At 39.1% G+C, this 15,000-nt stretch overlaps 1 protein-coding gene and 27 non-coding genes across 28 annotated transcripts in view; all 28 read left to right on the forward strand.

The window, feature by feature from the left end:
* TRNAQ-CUG (transfer RNA glutamine (anticodon CUG)) overlaps positions 1–23 on the forward strand; it is a 72-nt gene extending 49 nt beyond the window's left edge. The window contains exon 1 of the tRNA in view: positions 1–23. This exon is cut by the window's left edge and continues 49 nt beyond it. This is a non-coding gene — a tRNA (tRNA-Gln).
* Positions 1–15,000, forward strand: part of LOC149283794 (complement component C7-like) — a 145,572-nt gene that overhangs the window by 82,745 nt on the left and 47,827 nt on the right. The gene's annotated exons all lie outside the window — the stretch shown is intronic.
* TRNAQ-UUG (transfer RNA glutamine (anticodon UUG)) lies at positions 529–600 on the forward strand. The gene has a single exon. It is a non-coding gene; the product is annotated as a tRNA-Gln (tRNA).
* Positions 727–798, forward strand: TRNAQ-CUG (transfer RNA glutamine (anticodon CUG)). The gene has a single exon. It is a non-coding gene; the product is annotated as a tRNA-Gln (tRNA).
* Positions 1,012–1,083, forward strand: TRNAQ-CUG (transfer RNA glutamine (anticodon CUG)). Its single transcript has one exon. It is a non-coding gene; the product is annotated as a tRNA-Gln (tRNA).
* TRNAQ-CUG (transfer RNA glutamine (anticodon CUG)) lies at positions 1,752–1,823 on the forward strand. The gene has a single exon. It is a non-coding gene; the product is annotated as a tRNA-Gln (tRNA).
* TRNAQ-UUG (transfer RNA glutamine (anticodon UUG)) lies at positions 2,329–2,400 on the forward strand. The gene has a single exon. It is a non-coding gene; the product is annotated as a tRNA-Gln (tRNA).
* Positions 2,527–2,598, forward strand: TRNAQ-CUG (transfer RNA glutamine (anticodon CUG)). The gene has a single exon. It is a non-coding gene; the product is annotated as a tRNA-Gln (tRNA).
* TRNAQ-CUG (transfer RNA glutamine (anticodon CUG)) lies at positions 3,267–3,338 on the forward strand. The gene has a single exon. It is a non-coding gene; the product is annotated as a tRNA-Gln (tRNA).
* On the forward strand, positions 3,844–3,915 carry TRNAQ-UUG (transfer RNA glutamine (anticodon UUG)). Its single transcript has one exon. It is a non-coding gene; the product is annotated as a tRNA-Gln (tRNA).
* TRNAQ-CUG (transfer RNA glutamine (anticodon CUG)) lies at positions 4,042–4,113 on the forward strand. Its single transcript has one exon. It is a non-coding gene; the product is annotated as a tRNA-Gln (tRNA).
* TRNAQ-UUG (transfer RNA glutamine (anticodon UUG)) lies at positions 4,619–4,690 on the forward strand. Its single transcript has one exon. It is a non-coding gene; the product is annotated as a tRNA-Gln (tRNA).
* Positions 4,817–4,888, forward strand: TRNAQ-CUG (transfer RNA glutamine (anticodon CUG)). The gene has a single exon. It is a non-coding gene; the product is annotated as a tRNA-Gln (tRNA).
* TRNAQ-CUG (transfer RNA glutamine (anticodon CUG)) lies at positions 5,557–5,628 on the forward strand. The gene has a single exon. It is a non-coding gene; the product is annotated as a tRNA-Gln (tRNA).
* On the forward strand, positions 5,842–5,913 carry TRNAQ-CUG (transfer RNA glutamine (anticodon CUG)). The gene has a single exon. It is a non-coding gene; the product is annotated as a tRNA-Gln (tRNA).
* On the forward strand, positions 7,159–7,230 carry TRNAQ-UUG (transfer RNA glutamine (anticodon UUG)). Its single transcript has one exon. It is a non-coding gene; the product is annotated as a tRNA-Gln (tRNA).
* Positions 7,357–7,428, forward strand: TRNAQ-CUG (transfer RNA glutamine (anticodon CUG)). Its single transcript has one exon. It is a non-coding gene; the product is annotated as a tRNA-Gln (tRNA).
* On the forward strand, positions 8,097–8,168 carry TRNAQ-CUG (transfer RNA glutamine (anticodon CUG)). Its single transcript has one exon. It is a non-coding gene; the product is annotated as a tRNA-Gln (tRNA).
* TRNAQ-UUG (transfer RNA glutamine (anticodon UUG)) lies at positions 8,642–8,713 on the forward strand. Its single transcript has one exon. It is a non-coding gene; the product is annotated as a tRNA-Gln (tRNA).
* Positions 9,497–9,568, forward strand: TRNAQ-CUG (transfer RNA glutamine (anticodon CUG)). Its single transcript has one exon. It is a non-coding gene; the product is annotated as a tRNA-Gln (tRNA).
* On the forward strand, positions 11,152–11,223 carry TRNAQ-CUG (transfer RNA glutamine (anticodon CUG)). The gene has a single exon. It is a non-coding gene; the product is annotated as a tRNA-Gln (tRNA).
* On the forward strand, positions 11,892–11,963 carry TRNAQ-CUG (transfer RNA glutamine (anticodon CUG)). Its single transcript has one exon. It is a non-coding gene; the product is annotated as a tRNA-Gln (tRNA).
* TRNAQ-UUG (transfer RNA glutamine (anticodon UUG)) lies at positions 12,469–12,540 on the forward strand. Its single transcript has one exon. It is a non-coding gene; the product is annotated as a tRNA-Gln (tRNA).
* TRNAQ-CUG (transfer RNA glutamine (anticodon CUG)) lies at positions 12,667–12,738 on the forward strand. Its single transcript has one exon. It is a non-coding gene; the product is annotated as a tRNA-Gln (tRNA).
* Positions 12,952–13,023, forward strand: TRNAQ-CUG (transfer RNA glutamine (anticodon CUG)). Its single transcript has one exon. It is a non-coding gene; the product is annotated as a tRNA-Gln (tRNA).
* On the forward strand, positions 13,692–13,763 carry TRNAQ-CUG (transfer RNA glutamine (anticodon CUG)). Its single transcript has one exon. It is a non-coding gene; the product is annotated as a tRNA-Gln (tRNA).
* Positions 14,269–14,340, forward strand: TRNAQ-UUG (transfer RNA glutamine (anticodon UUG)). The gene has a single exon. It is a non-coding gene; the product is annotated as a tRNA-Gln (tRNA).
* On the forward strand, positions 14,467–14,538 carry TRNAQ-CUG (transfer RNA glutamine (anticodon CUG)). The gene has a single exon. It is a non-coding gene; the product is annotated as a tRNA-Gln (tRNA).

Genomic DNA, 15,000 nt, shown 5'->3' on the forward strand with positions numbered 1-15,000 from the left:
GAGTTCAAATCTCGGTGGGACCTCATCTTTAGCCTTAACGCGCTTGCACACTACCTTCCTTCAAAAATCGCAAGAGTAGAATGACCAAAAAAAGCTTCTTCTTAGCCTGTGTAATATTACCCATAGCATGCTATTAAACCCTCTTGAACTTTCCAATGATGTTTTGTGAGTGTTGCTCAGATCGTATTATAAACCATGAAACATCATGTAACAGTTTCAGTCTTTGGATACATGTAAAATGAAGACATGGTTAACATTTGACTTCTTGTTTCAATGTCTATAACATTTGGCCCAGTAGAGGAAGCACAAGGACAATCTCTTTTCTTTTCTCTCTGCCAGCATGCATTTGAATAATTTCCTAATATTTGTCTGGTTCTCCTTTACAAGTCTTGTCCACTTTTGACCTTCTTTCCATTTATACAGAAGGACAGTAAGCAGAAGACGAAACATCGTTGAGGGAACATTTTTCTGGATGGGGTTGTGTGAGGCCTCATTCAGTATGGTTCCGTGTGAGGCTTTGTTCAATGTGGTTCCATGGTGTAATGGTTAGCACTCTGGACTTTGAATCCAGTGATCCGAGTTCAAATCTCGGTGGAACCTAATGTTTCTTTATAAGTTCTAACCAGTACACATGTGCTAAAAGACTAAACACAATCTGTTGTTTTTATTTGGCCCTGTTGTTTGTTGGTCTGCCCCAGGCCATGTGTTTTGTTAAAATTTGTGCGAGGTTCCATGGTGTAATGGTTAGCACTTTGGACTCTGAATCCAGCGATCCGAGTTCAAATCTCGGTGGGACCTCATCTTTAGCCTTAACGCGCTTGCACACTACCTTCCTTCAAAAATCGCAAGAGTAGAATGACCAAAAAAAGCTTCTTCTTAGCCTGTGTAATATTACCCATAGCATGCTATTAAACCCTCTTGAACCAAATAAAAACACAATCTGTTGTTTTTATTTGGCCCTGTTGTTTGTTGGTCTGCCCCAGGCCATGTGTTTTGTTAAAATTTGTGCGAGGTTCCATGGTGTAATGGTTAGCACTTTGGACTCTGAATCCAGCGATCCGAGTTAAAATCTCAGTGGGACCTCATCTTTAGCCTTAACGCGCTTGCAAACTACCTTCCTTCAAAAATCGCAAAAGTAGAATGACCAAAAAAAGCTTCTTCTTAGCCTGTGTAATATTACCCATAGCATGCTATTAAACCCTCTTGAACTTTCCAATGATGTTTTGTGAGTGTTGCTCAGATCGTATTATAAACCAGTCTTTGAATCTAATGATCCTAGTTCAAATCTTGGTGGAACCTAATGTTTCTTGATAAGTTCTAACCACTCTCTCACTTTAGCTTACTTTCCACAGCAGAAGGAGGGAATCACAAACAAAAAGTCAGTTCTTACCTGTTGCCATGCTCTTAAACAAACCAAATCTTCCACCTTTGCTATTTTTGCTATTGCTCACACCGTGAAAAATCTATTCTTACCCTGTGTAATATCATTCATGGCATACTATTAAACATCTTGAACTTTCCAAAGATGTTTTATGAGTGTTTCTCAGATCATATGATGTACCAATAATGCAAATGAAAAGTTTCTCATTGTTTGCTTCTACTTTGCCGGTTTTTCTTCCCCGGTTTTCACTATTTTTCCTATTTTCACACGTACTGGAAGCTAAAAGACTAAACACAATCTGTTGTTTTTTTTTTGGCCCTGTTGTTTGTTGGTCTGCCCCAGGCCATGTGTTTTGTTAAGATTTGTGTGAGGTTCCGTGGTGTAATGGTTAGCACTCTGGACTCTGAATCCAGCGATCCGAGTTCAAATCTCGGTGGGACCTCATCTTTAGCCTTAACGCGCTTGCACACTACCTTCCTTCAAAAATCGCAAGAGTAGAATGACCAAAAAAAGCTTCTTCTTAGCCTGTGTAATATTACCCATAGCATGCTATTAAACCCTCTTGAACTTTCTAATGATGTTTTGTGAGTGTTGCTCAGATCGTATTATAAACCATGAAACATCATGTAACAGTTTCAGTCTTTGGATACATGTAAAATGAAGACATGGTTAACATTTGACTTCTTGTTTCAATGTCTATAACATTTGGCCCAGTAGAGGAAGCACAAGGACAATCTCTTTTCTTTTCTCTCTGCCAGCATGCATTTGAATAATTTCCTAATATTTGTCTGGTTCTCCTTTACAAGTCTTGTCCACTTTTGACCTTCTTTCCATTTATACAGAAGGACAGTAAGCAGAAGACGAAACATCGTTGAGGGAACATTTTTCTGGATGGGGTTGTGTGAGGCCTCATTCAGTATGGTTCCGTGTGAGAATTTGTTCAATGTGGTTCCATGGTGTAATGGTTAGCACTCTGGACTTTGAATGCAGTGATCCGAGTTCAAATCTCGGTGGAGCCTAATGTTTCTTGATAAGTTCTAACCAGTACACACGTGCTAAAAGACTAAACACAATCTGTTGTTTTTATTTGGCCCTGTTGTTTGTTGGTCTGCCCCAGGCCATGTGTTTTGTTAAAATTTGTGCGAGGTTCCATGGTGTAATGGTTAGCACTTTGGACTCTGAATCCAGCGATCCGAGTTAAAATCTCGGTGGGACCTCATCTTTAGCCTTAACGCGCTTGCAAACTACCTTCCTTCAAAAATCGCAAAAGTAGAATGACCAAAAAAAGCTTCTTCTTAGCCTGTGTAATATTACCCATAGCATGCTATTAAACCCTCTTGAACTTTCCAATGATGTTTTGTGAGTGTTGCTCAGATCGTATTATAAACCAGTCTTTGAATCTAATGATCCGAGTTCAAATCTTGGTGGAACCTAATGTTTCTTGATAAGTTCTAACCACTCTCTCACTTTAGCTTACTTTCCACAGCAGAAGGAGGGAATCACAAACAAAAAGTCAGTTCTTACCTGTTGCCATGCTCTTAAACAAACCAAATCTTCCACCTTTGCTATTTTTGCTATTGCTCACACCGTGAAAAATCTATTCTTACCCTGTGTAATATCATTCATGGCATACTATTAAACATCTTGAACTTTCCAAAGATGTTTTATGAGTGTTTCTCAGATCATATGATGTACCAATAATGCAAATGAAAAGTTTCTCATTGTTTGCTTCTACTTTGCCGGTTTTTCTTCCCCGGTTTTCACTATTTTTCCTATTTTCACACGTACTGGAAGCTAAAAGACTAAACACAATCTGTTGTTTTTTTTTTGGCCCTGTTGTTTGTTGGTCTGCCCCAGGCCATGTGTTTTGTTAAGATTTGTGTGAGGTTCCATGGTGTAATGGTTAGCACTCTGGACTCTGAATCCAGCGATCCGAGTTCAAATCTTGGTGGGACCTCATCTTTAGCCTTAACGCGCTTGCACACTACCTTCCTTCAAAAATCGCAAGAGTAGAATGACCAAAAAAAGCTTCTTCTTAGCCTGTGTAATATTACCCATAGCATGCTATTAAACCCTCTTGAACTTTCCAATGATGTTTTGTGAGTGTTGCTCAGATCGTATTATAAACCATGAAACATCATGTAACAGTTTCAGTCTTTGGATACATGTAAAATGAAGACATGGTTAACATTTGACTTCTTGTTTCAATGTCTATAACATTTGGCCCAGTAGAGGAAGCACAAGGACAATCTCTTTTCTTTTCTCTCTGCCAGCATGCATTTGAATAATTTCCTAATATTTGTCTGGTTCTCCTTTACAAGTCTTGTCCACTTTTGACCTTCTTTCCATTTATACAGAAGGACAGTAAGCAGAAGACGAAACATCGTTGAGGGAACATTTTTCTGGATGGGGTTGTGTGAGGCCTCATTCAGTATGGTTCCGTGTCAGGCTTTGTTCAATGTGGTTCCATGGTGTAATCGTTAGCACTCTGGACTTTGAATCCAGTGATCCGAGTTCAAATCTCGGTGGAACCTAATGTTTCTTGATAAGTTCTAACCAGTACACATGTGCTAAAAGACTAAACACAATCTGTTGTTTTTATTTGGCCCTGTTGTTTGTTGGTCTGCCCCAGGCCATGTGTTTTGTTAAAATTTGTGCGAGGTTCCATGGTGTAATGGTTAGCACTTTGGACTCTGAATCCAGCGATCCGAGTTAAAATCTCGGTGGGACCTCATCTTTAGCCTTAACGCGCTTGCAAACTACCTTCCTTCAAAAATCGCAAAAGTAGAATGACCAAAAAAAGCTTCTTCTTAGCCTGTGTAATATTACCCATAGCATGCTATTAAACCCTCTTGAACTTTCCAATGATGTTTTGTGAGTGTTGCTCAGATCGTATTATAAACCATGAAACATCATGTAACAGTTTCAGTCTTTGGATACATGTAAAATGAAGACATGGTTAACATTTGACTTCTTGTTTCAATGTCTATAACATTTGGCCCAGTAGAGGAAGCACAAGGACAATCTCTTTTCTTTTCTCTCTGCCAGCATGCATTTGAATAATTTCCTAATATTTGTCTGGTTCTCCTTTACAAGTCTTGTCCACTTTTGACCTTCTTTCCATTTATACAGAAGGACAGTAAGCAGAAGACGAAACATCGTTGAGGGAACATTTTTCTGGATGGGGTTGTGTGAGGCCTCATTCAGTATGGTTCCGTGTGAGGCTTTGCTCAATGTGGTTCCATGGTGTAATGGTTAGCACTCTGGACTTTGAATCCAGTGATCCGAGTTCAAATCTCGGTGGAGCCTAATGTTTCTTGATAAGTTCTAACCAGTACACACGTGCTAAAAGACTAAACACAATCTGTTGTTTTTATTTGGCCCTGTTGTTTGTTGGTCTGCCCCAGGCCATGTGTTTTGTTAAAATTTGTGCGAGGTTCCATGGTGTAATGGTTAGCACTTTGGACTCTGAATCCAGCGATCCGAGTTAAAATCTCGGTGGGACCTCATCTTTAGCCTTAACGCGCTTGCAAACTACCTTCCTTCAAAAATCGCAAAAGTAGAATGACCAAAAAAAGCTTCTTCTTAGCCTGTGTAATATTACCCATAGCATGCTATTAAACCCTCTTGAACTTTCCAATGATGTTTTGTGAGTGTTGCTCAGATCGTATTATAAACCAGTCTTTGAATCTAATGATCCGAGTTCAAATCTTGGTGGAACCTAATGTTTCTTGATAAGTTCTAACCACTCTCTCACTTTAGCTTACTTTCCACAGCAGAAGGAGGGAATCACAAACAAAAAGTCAGTTCTTACCTGTTGCCATGCTCTTAAACAAACCAAATCTTCCACCTTTGCTATTTTTGCTATTGCTCACACCGTGAAAAATCTATTCTTACCCTGTGTAATATCATTCATGGCATACTATTAAACATCTTGAACTTTCCAAAGATGTTTTATGAGTGTTTCTCAGATCATATGATGTACCAATAATGCAAATGAAAAGTTTCTCATTGTTTGCTTCTACTTTGCCGGTTTTTCTTCCCCGGTTTTCACTATTTTTCCTATTTTCACACGTACTGGAAGCTAAAAGACTAAACACAATCTGTTGGGTTTTTTTTGGCCCTGTTGTTTGTTGGTCTGCCCCAGGCCATGTGTTTTGTTAAGATTTGTGTGAAGTTCCATGGTGTAATGGTTAGCACTCTGGACTCTGAATCCAGCGATCCGAGTTCAAATCTCGGTGGGACCTCATCTTTAGCCTTAACGCGCTTGCACACTACCTTCCTTCAAAAATCGCAAGAGTAGAATGACCAAAAAAAGCTTCTTCTTAGCCTGTGTAATATTACCCATAGCATGCTATTAAACCCTCTTGAACCAAATAAAAACACAATCTGTTGTTTTTATTTGGCCCTGTTGTTTGTTGGTCTGCTCCAGGCCATGTGTTTTGTTAAAATTTGTGCGAGGTTCCATGGTGTAATGGTTAGCACTTTGGACTCTGAATCCAGCGATCCGAGTTAAAATCTCGGTGGGACCTCATCTTTAGCCTTAACTCGCTTGCACACTACCTTCCTTCAAAAATCGCAAAAGTAGAATGACCAAAAAAAGCTTCTTCTTAGCCTGTGTAATATTACCCATAGCATGCTATTAAACCCTCTTGAACTTTCCAATGATGTTTTGTGAGTGTTGCTCAGATCGTATTATAAACCAGTCTTTGAATCTAATGATCCGAGTTCAAATCTTGGTGGAACCTAATGTTTCTTGATAAGTTCTAACCACTCTCTCACTTTAGCTTACTTTCCACAGCAGAAGGAGGGAATCACAAACAAAAAGTCAGTTCTTACCTGTTGCCATGCTCTTAAACAAACCAAATCTTCCACCTTTGCTATTTTTGCTATTGCTCACACCGTGAAAAATCTATTCTTACCCTGTGTAATATCATTCATGGCATACTATTAAACATCTTGAACTTTCCAAAGATGTTTTATGAGTGTTTCTCAGATCATATGATGTACCAATAATGCAAATGAAAAGTTTCTCATTGTTTGCTTCTACTTTGCCGGTTTTTCTTCCCCGGTTTTCACTATTTTTCCTATTTTCACACGTACTGGAAGCTAAAAGACTAAACACAATCTGTTGTTTTTTTTTTGGCCCTGTTGTTTGTTGGTCTGCCCCAGGCCATGTGTTTTGTTAAGATTTGTGTGAGGTTCCATGGTGTAATGGTTAGCACTCCTGACTCTGAATCCAGCGAACCGAGTTCAAATCTCGGTGGGACCTCATCTTTATCCTTAACACGCTTGCACACTACCTTCCTTCAAAAATCGCAAGAGTAGAATGACCAAAAAAAGCTTCTTCTTAGCCTGTGTAATATTACCCATAGCATGCTATTAAACCCTCTTGAACTTTCCAATGATGTTTTGTGAGTGTTGTTCAGATCGTATTATAAACCATGAAACATCATGTAACAGTTTCAGTCTTTGGATACATGTAAAATGAAGACATGGTTAACATTTGACTTCTTGTTTCAATGTCTATAACATTTGGCCCAGTAGAGGAAGCACAAGGACAATCTCTTTTCTTTTCTCTCTGCCAGCATGCATTTGAATAATTTCCTAATATTTGTCTGGTTCTCCTTTACAAGTCTTGTCCACTTTTGACCTTCTTTCCATTTATACAGAAGGACAGTAAGCAGAAGACGAAACATCGTTGAGGGAACATTTTTCTGGATGGGGTTGTGTGAGGCCTCATTCAGTATGGTTCCGTGTGAGGCTTTGATCAATGTGGTTCCATGGTGTAATGGTTAGCACTCTGGACTTTGAATCCAGTGATCCGAGTTCAAATCTCGGTGGAACCTAATGTTTCTTGATAAGTTCTAACCAGTACACATGTGCTAAAAGACTAAACACAATCTGTTGTTTTTATTTGGCCCTGTTGTTTGTTGGTCTGCCCCAGGCCATGTGTTTTGTTAAAATTTGTGCGAGGTTCCATGGTGTAATGGTTAGCACTTTGGACTCTGAATCCAGCGATCCGAGTTAAAATCTCGGTGGGACCTCATCTTTAGCCTTAACGCGCTTGCACACTACCTTCCTTCAAAAATCGCAAAAGTAGAATGACCAAAAAAAGCTTCTTCTTAGCCTGTGTAATATTACCCATAGCATGCTATTAAACCCTCTTGAACTTTCCAATGATGTTTTGTGAGTGTTGCTCAGATCGTATTATAAACCAGTCTTTGAATCTAATGATCCGAGTTCAAATCTTGGTGGAACCTAATGTTTCTTGATAAGTTCTAACCACTCTCTCACTTTAGCTTACTTTCCACAGCAGAAGGAGGGAATCACAAACAAAAAGTCAGTTCTTACCTGTTGCCATGCTCTTAAACAAACCAAATCTTCCACCTTTGCTATTTTTGCTATTGCTCACACCGTGAAAAATCTATTCTTACCCTGTGTAATATCATTCATGGCATACTATTAAACATCTTGAACTTTCCAAAGATGTTTTATGAGTGTTTCTCAGATCCTATGATGTACCAATAATGCAAATGAAAAGTTTCTCATTGTTTGCTTCTACTTTGCCGGTTTTTCTTCCCCGGTTTTCACTATTTTTCCTATTTTCACACGTACTGGAAGCTAAAAGACTAAACACAATCTGTTGTTTTTTTTTTGGCCCTGTTGTTTGTTGGTCTGCCCCAGGCCATGTGTTTTGTTAAGATTTGTGTGAGGTTCCATGGTGTAATGGTTAGCACTCTGGACTCTGAATCCAGCGATCCGAGTTCGAATCTCGGTGGGACCTCATCTTTATCCTTAACGCGCTTGCGCACTACCTTCCTTCAAAAATCTTACCCTGTGTAATATTACTCATGGCATACTATTAAACCCTCTTGAACTTTCCAATGATGTTTTGTGAGTGTTGCTCAGATCGTATTATAAACCATGAAACATCATGTAACAGTTTCAGTCTTTGGATACATGTAAAATGAAGACATGGTTAACATTTGACTTCTTGTTTCAATGTCTATAACATTTGGCCCAGTAGAGGAAGCACAAGGACAATCTCTTTTCTTTTCTCTCTGCCAGCATGCATTTGAATAATTTCCTAATATTTGTCTGGTTCTCCTTTACAAGTCTTGTCCACTTTTGACCTTCTTTCCATTTATACAGAAGGACAGTAAGCAGAAGACGAAACATCGTTGAGGGAACATTTTTCTGGATGGGGTTGTGTGAGGCCTCATTCAGTATGGTTCCGTGTGAGGTTTTGTTCGATGTGGTTCCATGGTGTAATGGTTAGCACTCTGGACTTTGAATCCAGTGATCCGAGTTCAAATCTCGGTGGAACCTAATGTTTCTTGATAAGTTCTAACCAGTACACACGTGCTAAAAGACACAGTGGGACCTCATCTTTAGCCTTAACGCGCTTGCACACTACCTTCCTTCCTTCAAAAATCACAAGAGTAGAATGACCAAGAAAAGCTTCTTCTTACCCTGTGTAATATTACCCATGGCATACTATTAAACCCTCTTGAACTTTCAAATGATGTTTTGTGAGTGTTGCTCAGATCGTATTATAAACCATGAAACATCATGTAACAGTTTCAGTCTTTGGATACATGTAAAATGAAGACATGGTTAACATTTGACTTCTTGTTTCAATGTCTATAACATTTGGCCCAGTAGAGGAAGCACAAGGACAATCTCTTTTCTTTTCTCTCTGCCAGCATGCATTTGAATAATTTCCTAATATTTGTCTGGTTCTCCTTTACAAGTCTTGTCCACTTTTGACCTTCCTTCCATTTATACAGAAGGACAGTAAGCAGAAGACGAAACATCGTTGAGAGAACATTTTTCTGGATGGGGTTGTGTGAGGCCTCATTCAGTATGGTTCCGTGTGAAGCTTTGTTCAATGTAGTTCCATGGTGTAATGGTTAGCACTCTGGACTTTGAAACCAGTAATCTGAGTTCAAATCTCCGTGGAACCTAATGTTTCTTGATAAGTTCTAACCAGTACACACGTGCTAAAAGACTAAACACAATCTGTTGTTTTTATTTGGCCCTGTTGTTTTTATTTGGCCCTGTTGTTTGTTGGTATGCCCCAGGCCATGTGTTTTGTTAAGATTTGTGTGAGGTTCCATGGTGTAATGGTTAGCACTCTGGACTCTGAATCCAGCAATCAGAGTTCAAATCTCGGTGGGACCTCATCTTTAGCCTTACGTGCTTGCACACTACCTTCCTTCAAAAATCGCAAGAGTAGAATGACCAAAAAAAGCTTCTTCTTAGCCTGTGTAATATTACCCATAGCATACTATTAAACCCTCTTGAACTTCCCAATGATGTTTTGTGAGTGTTGCTCAGATCGTATTATAAACCAGTCTTTGAATCTAATGATCCGAGTTCAAATCTCGGTGGAACCTAATGTTTCTTGATAAGTTCTAACCAGTACACACGTGCTAAAAGACGCGGTGGGACCTCATCTTTAGCCTTAACGCGCTTGCACACTACCTTCCTTCAAAAATCACAAGAGTAGAATGACCAAGAAAAGCTTCTTCTTACCCTGTGTAATATTACCCATGGCATACTATTAAACCCTCTTGAACTTTCCAATGATGTTTTGTGAGTGTTGCTCAGATCGTATTATAAACCATGAAACATCATGTAACAGTTTCAGTCTTTGGATACATGTAAAATGAAGACATGGTTAACATTTGACTTCTTCTTCCACCTTTGCTATTTTTGCTATTGCTCACACCGTGAAAAATCTATTCTTACCCTGTGTAATATCATTCATGGCATACTATTAAACATCTTGAACTTTCCAAAGATGTTTTATGAGTGTTTCTCAGATCATATGATGTACCAATAATGCAAATGAAAAGTTTCTCATTGTTTGCTTCTACTTTGCCGGTTTTTCTTCCCCGGTTTTCACTATTTTTCCTATTTTCACACGTACTGGAAGCTAAAAGACTAAACACAATCTGTTGGTTTTTTTTTTGGCCCTGTTGTTTGTTGGTCTGCCCCAGGCCATGTGTTTTGTTAAGATTTGTGTGAGGTTCCATGGTGTAATGGTTAGCACTCTGAATCCAGCGATCCGAGTTCAAATCTCGGTGGGACCTCATCTTTAGCCTTAACGCGCTTGCACACTACCTTCCTTCAAAAATCGCAAGAGTAGAATGACCAAAAAAAGCTTCTTCTTAGCCTGTGTAATATTACCCATAGCATGCTATTAAACCCTCTTGAACTTTCCAATGATGTTTTGTGAGTGTTGCTCAGATCGTATTATAAACCAGTCTTTGAATCTAATGATCCGAGTTCAAATCTTGGTGGAACCTAATGTTTCTTGATAAGTTCTAACCACTCTCTCACTTTAGCTTACTTTCCACAGCAGAAGGAGGGAATCACAAACAAAAAGTCAGTTCTTACCTGTTGCCATGCTCTTAAACAAACCAAATCTTCCACCTTTGCTATTTTTGCTATTGCTCACACCGTGAAAAATCTATTCTTACCCTGTGTAATATCATTCATGGCATACTATTAAACATCTTGAACTTTCCAAAGATGTTTTATGAGTGTTTCTCAGATCATATGATGTACCAATAATGCAAATGAAAAGTTTCTCATTGTTTGCTTCTACTTTGCCGGTTTTTCTTCCCCGGTTTTCACTATTTTTCCTATTTTCACACGTACTGGAAGCTAAAAGACTAAACACAATCTGTTGGTTTTTTTTTTGGCCCTGTTGTTTGTTGGTCTGCCCCAGGCCATGTGTTTTGTTAAGATTTGTGTGAGGTTCCATGGTGTAATGGTTAGCACTCTGGACTCTGAATCCAGCGATCCGAGTTCAAATCTCGGTGGGACCTCATCTTTAGCCTTAACGCGCTTGCACACTACCTTCCTTCAAAAATCGCAAGAGTAGAATGACCAAAAAAAGCTTCTTCTTAGCCTGTGTAATATTACCCATAGCATGCTATTAAACCCTCTTGAACTTTCCAATGATGTTTTGTGAGTGTTGCTCAGATCGTATTATAAACCAGTCTTTGAATCTAATGATCCGAGTTCAAATCTTGGTGGAACCTAATGTTTCTTGATAAGTTCTAACCACTCTCTCACTTTAGCTTACTTTCCACAGCAGAAGGAGGGAATCACAAACAAAAAGTCAGTTCTTACCTGTTGCCATGCTCTTAAACAAACCAAATCTTCCACCTTTGCTATTTTTGCTATTGCTCACACCGTGAAAAATCTATTCTTACCCTGTGTAATATCATTCATGGCATACTATTAAACATCTTGAACTTTCCAAAGATGTTTTATGAGTGTTTCTCAGATCATATGATGTACCAATAATGCAAATGAAAAGTTTCTCATTGTTTGCTTCTACTTTGCCGGTTTTTCTTCCCCGGTTTTCACTATTTTTCCTATTTTCACACGTACTGGAAGCTAAAAGACTAAACACAATCTGTTGGGTTTTTTTTGGCCCTGTTGTTTGTTGGTCTGCCCCAGGCCATGTGTTTTGTTAAGATTTGTGTGAGGTTCCATGGTGTAATGGTTAGCACTCTGGACTCTGAATCCAGCAATCCGAGTTCAAATCTCGGTGGGACCTCATCTTTAGCCTTAACGCGCTTGCACACTACCTTCCTTCAAAAATCGCAAGAGTAGAATGACCAAAAAAAGCTTCTTCTTAGCCTGTGTAATATTACCCATAGCATGCTATTAAACCCTCTTGAACTTTCCAATGATGTTTTGTGAGTGTTGCTCAGATCGTATTATAAACCATGAAACATCATGTAACAGTTTCAGTCTTTGGATACATGTAAAATGAAGACATGGTTAACATTTGACTTCTTGTTTCAATGTCTATAACATTTGGCCCAGTAGAGGAAGCACAAGGACAATCTCTTTTCTTTTCTCTCTGCCAGCATGCATTTGAATAATTTCCTAATATTTGTCTGGTTCTCCTTTACAAGTCTTGTCCACTTTTGACCTTCTTTCCATTTATACAGAAGGACAGTAAGCAGAAGACGAAACATCGTTGAGGGAACATTTTTCTGGATGGGGTTGTGTGAGGCCTCATTCAGTATGGTTCCGTGTGAGGCTTTGTTCAATGTGGTTCCATGGTGTAATGTTTAGCACTCTGGACTTTGAATCCAGTGATCCGAGTTCAAATCTCGGTGGAACCTAATGTTTCTTGATAAGTTCTAACCAGTACACATGTGCTAAAAGACTAAACACAATCTGTTGTTTTTATTTGGCCCTGTTGTTTGTTGGTCTGCCCCAGGCCATGTGTTTTGTTAAAATTTGTGCGAGGTTCCATGGTGTAATGGTTAGCACTTTGGACTCTGAATCCAGCAATCCGAGTTCAAATCTCGGTGGGACCTCATCTTTAGCCTTAACGCGCTTGCACACTACCTTCCTTCAAAAATCGCAAGAGTAGAATGACCAAAAAAAGCTTCTTCTTAGCCTGTGTAATATTACCCATAGCATGCTATTAAACCCTCTTGAACCAAATAAAAACACAATCTGTTGTTTTTATTTGGCCCTGTTGTTTGTTGGTCTGCCCCAGGCCATGTGTTTTGTTAAAATTTGTGCGAGGTTCCATGGTGTAATGGTTAGCACTTTGGACTCTGAATCCAGCGATCCGAGTTAAAATCTCAGTGGGACCTCATCTTTAGCCTTAACGCGCTTGCAAACTACCTTCCTTCAAAAATCGCAAAAGTAGAATGACCAAAAAAAGCTTCTTCTTAGCCTGTGTAATATTACCCATAGCATGCTATTAAACCCTCTTGAACTTTCCAATGATGTTTTGTGAGTGTTGCTCAGATCGTATTATAAACCAGTCTTTGAATCTAATGATCCTAGTTCAAATCTTGGTGGAACCTAATGTTTCTTGATAAGTTCTAACCACTCTCTCACTTTAGCTTACTTTCCACAGCAGAAGGAGGGAATCACAAACAAAAAGTCAGTTCTTACCTGTTGCCATGCTCTTAAACAAACCAAATCTTCCACCTTTGCTATTTTTGCTATTGCTCACACCGTGAAAAATCTATTCTTACCCTGTGTAATATCATTCATGGCATACTATTAAACATCTTGAACTTTCCAAAGATGTTGTATGAGTGTTTCTCAGATCATATGATGTACCAATAATGCAAATGAAAAGTTTCTCATTGTTTGCTTCTACTTTGCCGGTTTTTCTTCCCCGGTTTTCACTATTTTTCCTATTTTCACACGTACTGGAAGCTAAAAGACTAAACACAATCTGTTGTTTTTTTTTTGGCCCTGTTGTTTGTTGGTCTGCCCCAGGCCATGTGTTTTGTTAAGATTTGTGTGAGGTTCCATGGTTTAATGGTTAGCACTCTGGACTCTGAATCCAGCGATCCGAGTTCAAATCTCGGTGGGACCTCATCTTTAGCCTTAACGCGCTTGCACACTACCTTCCTTCAAAAATCGCAAGAGTAGAATGACCAAAAAAAGCTTCTTCTTAGCCTGTGTAATATTACCCATAGCATGCTATTAAACCCTCTTGAACTTTCCAATGATGTTTTGTGAGTGTTGCTCAGATCGTATTATAAACCATGAAACATCATGTAACAGTTTCAGTCTTTGGATACATGTAAAATGAAGACATGGTTAACATTTGACTTCTTGTTTCAATGTCTATAACATTTGGCCCAGTAGAGGAAGCACAAGGACAATCTCTTTTCTTTTCTCTCTGCCAGCATGCATTTGAATAATTTCCTAATATTTGTCTGGTTCTCCTTTACAAGTCTTGTCCACTTTTGACCTTCTTTCCATTTATACAGAAGGACAGTAAGCAGAAGACGAAACATCGTTGAGGGAACATTTTTCTGGATGGGGTTGTGTGAGGCCTCATTCAGTATGGTTCCGTGTGAGGCTTTGTTCAATGTGGTTCCATGGTGTAATGGTTAGCACTCTGGACTTTGAATCCAGTGATCCGAGTTCAAATCTCGGTGGAACCTAATGTTTCTTGATAAGTTCTAACCAGTACACATGTGCTAAAAGACTAAACACAATCTGTTGTTTTTATTTGGCCCTGTTGTTTGTAGGTCTGCCCCAGGCCATGTGTTTTGTTAAGATTTGTGTGAGGTTCCATGGTGTAATGGTTAGCACTCTGGACTCTGAATCCAGCGATCCGAGTTCAAATCTCAGTGGGACCTCATCTTTAGCCTTAACGCGCTTGCACACTACCTTCCTTCAAAAATCGCAAGAGTAGAATGACCAAAAAAAGCTTCTTCTTAGCCTGTGTAATATTACCCATAGCATGCTATTAAACCCTCTTGAACTTTCCAATGATGTTTTGTGAGTGTTGCTCAGATCGTATTATAAACCAGTCTTTGAATCTAATGATCCGAGTTCAAATCTTGGTGGAACCTAATGTTTCTTGATAAGTTCTAACCACTCTCTCACTTTAGCTTACTTTCCACAGCAGAAGGAGGGAATCACAAACAAAAAGTCAGTTCTTACCTGTTGCCATGCTCTTAAACAAACCAAATCTTCCACCTTTGCTATTTTTGCTATTGCTCACACCGTGAAAAATCTATTCTTACCCTGTGTAATATCATTCATGGCATACTATTAAACATCTTGAACTTTCCAAAGAAGTTTTATGAGTGTTTCTC

This window comes from Sceloporus occidentalis, unplaced genomic scaffold (assembly GCF_023333645.1).
Source record: "Sceloporus occidentalis isolate IW3139 unplaced genomic scaffold, rSceOcc1.0.p SCAF_101, whole genome shotgun sequence".
Taxonomy (NCBI): domain Eukaryota; kingdom Metazoa; phylum Chordata; class Lepidosauria; order Squamata; family Phrynosomatidae; genus Sceloporus; species Sceloporus occidentalis.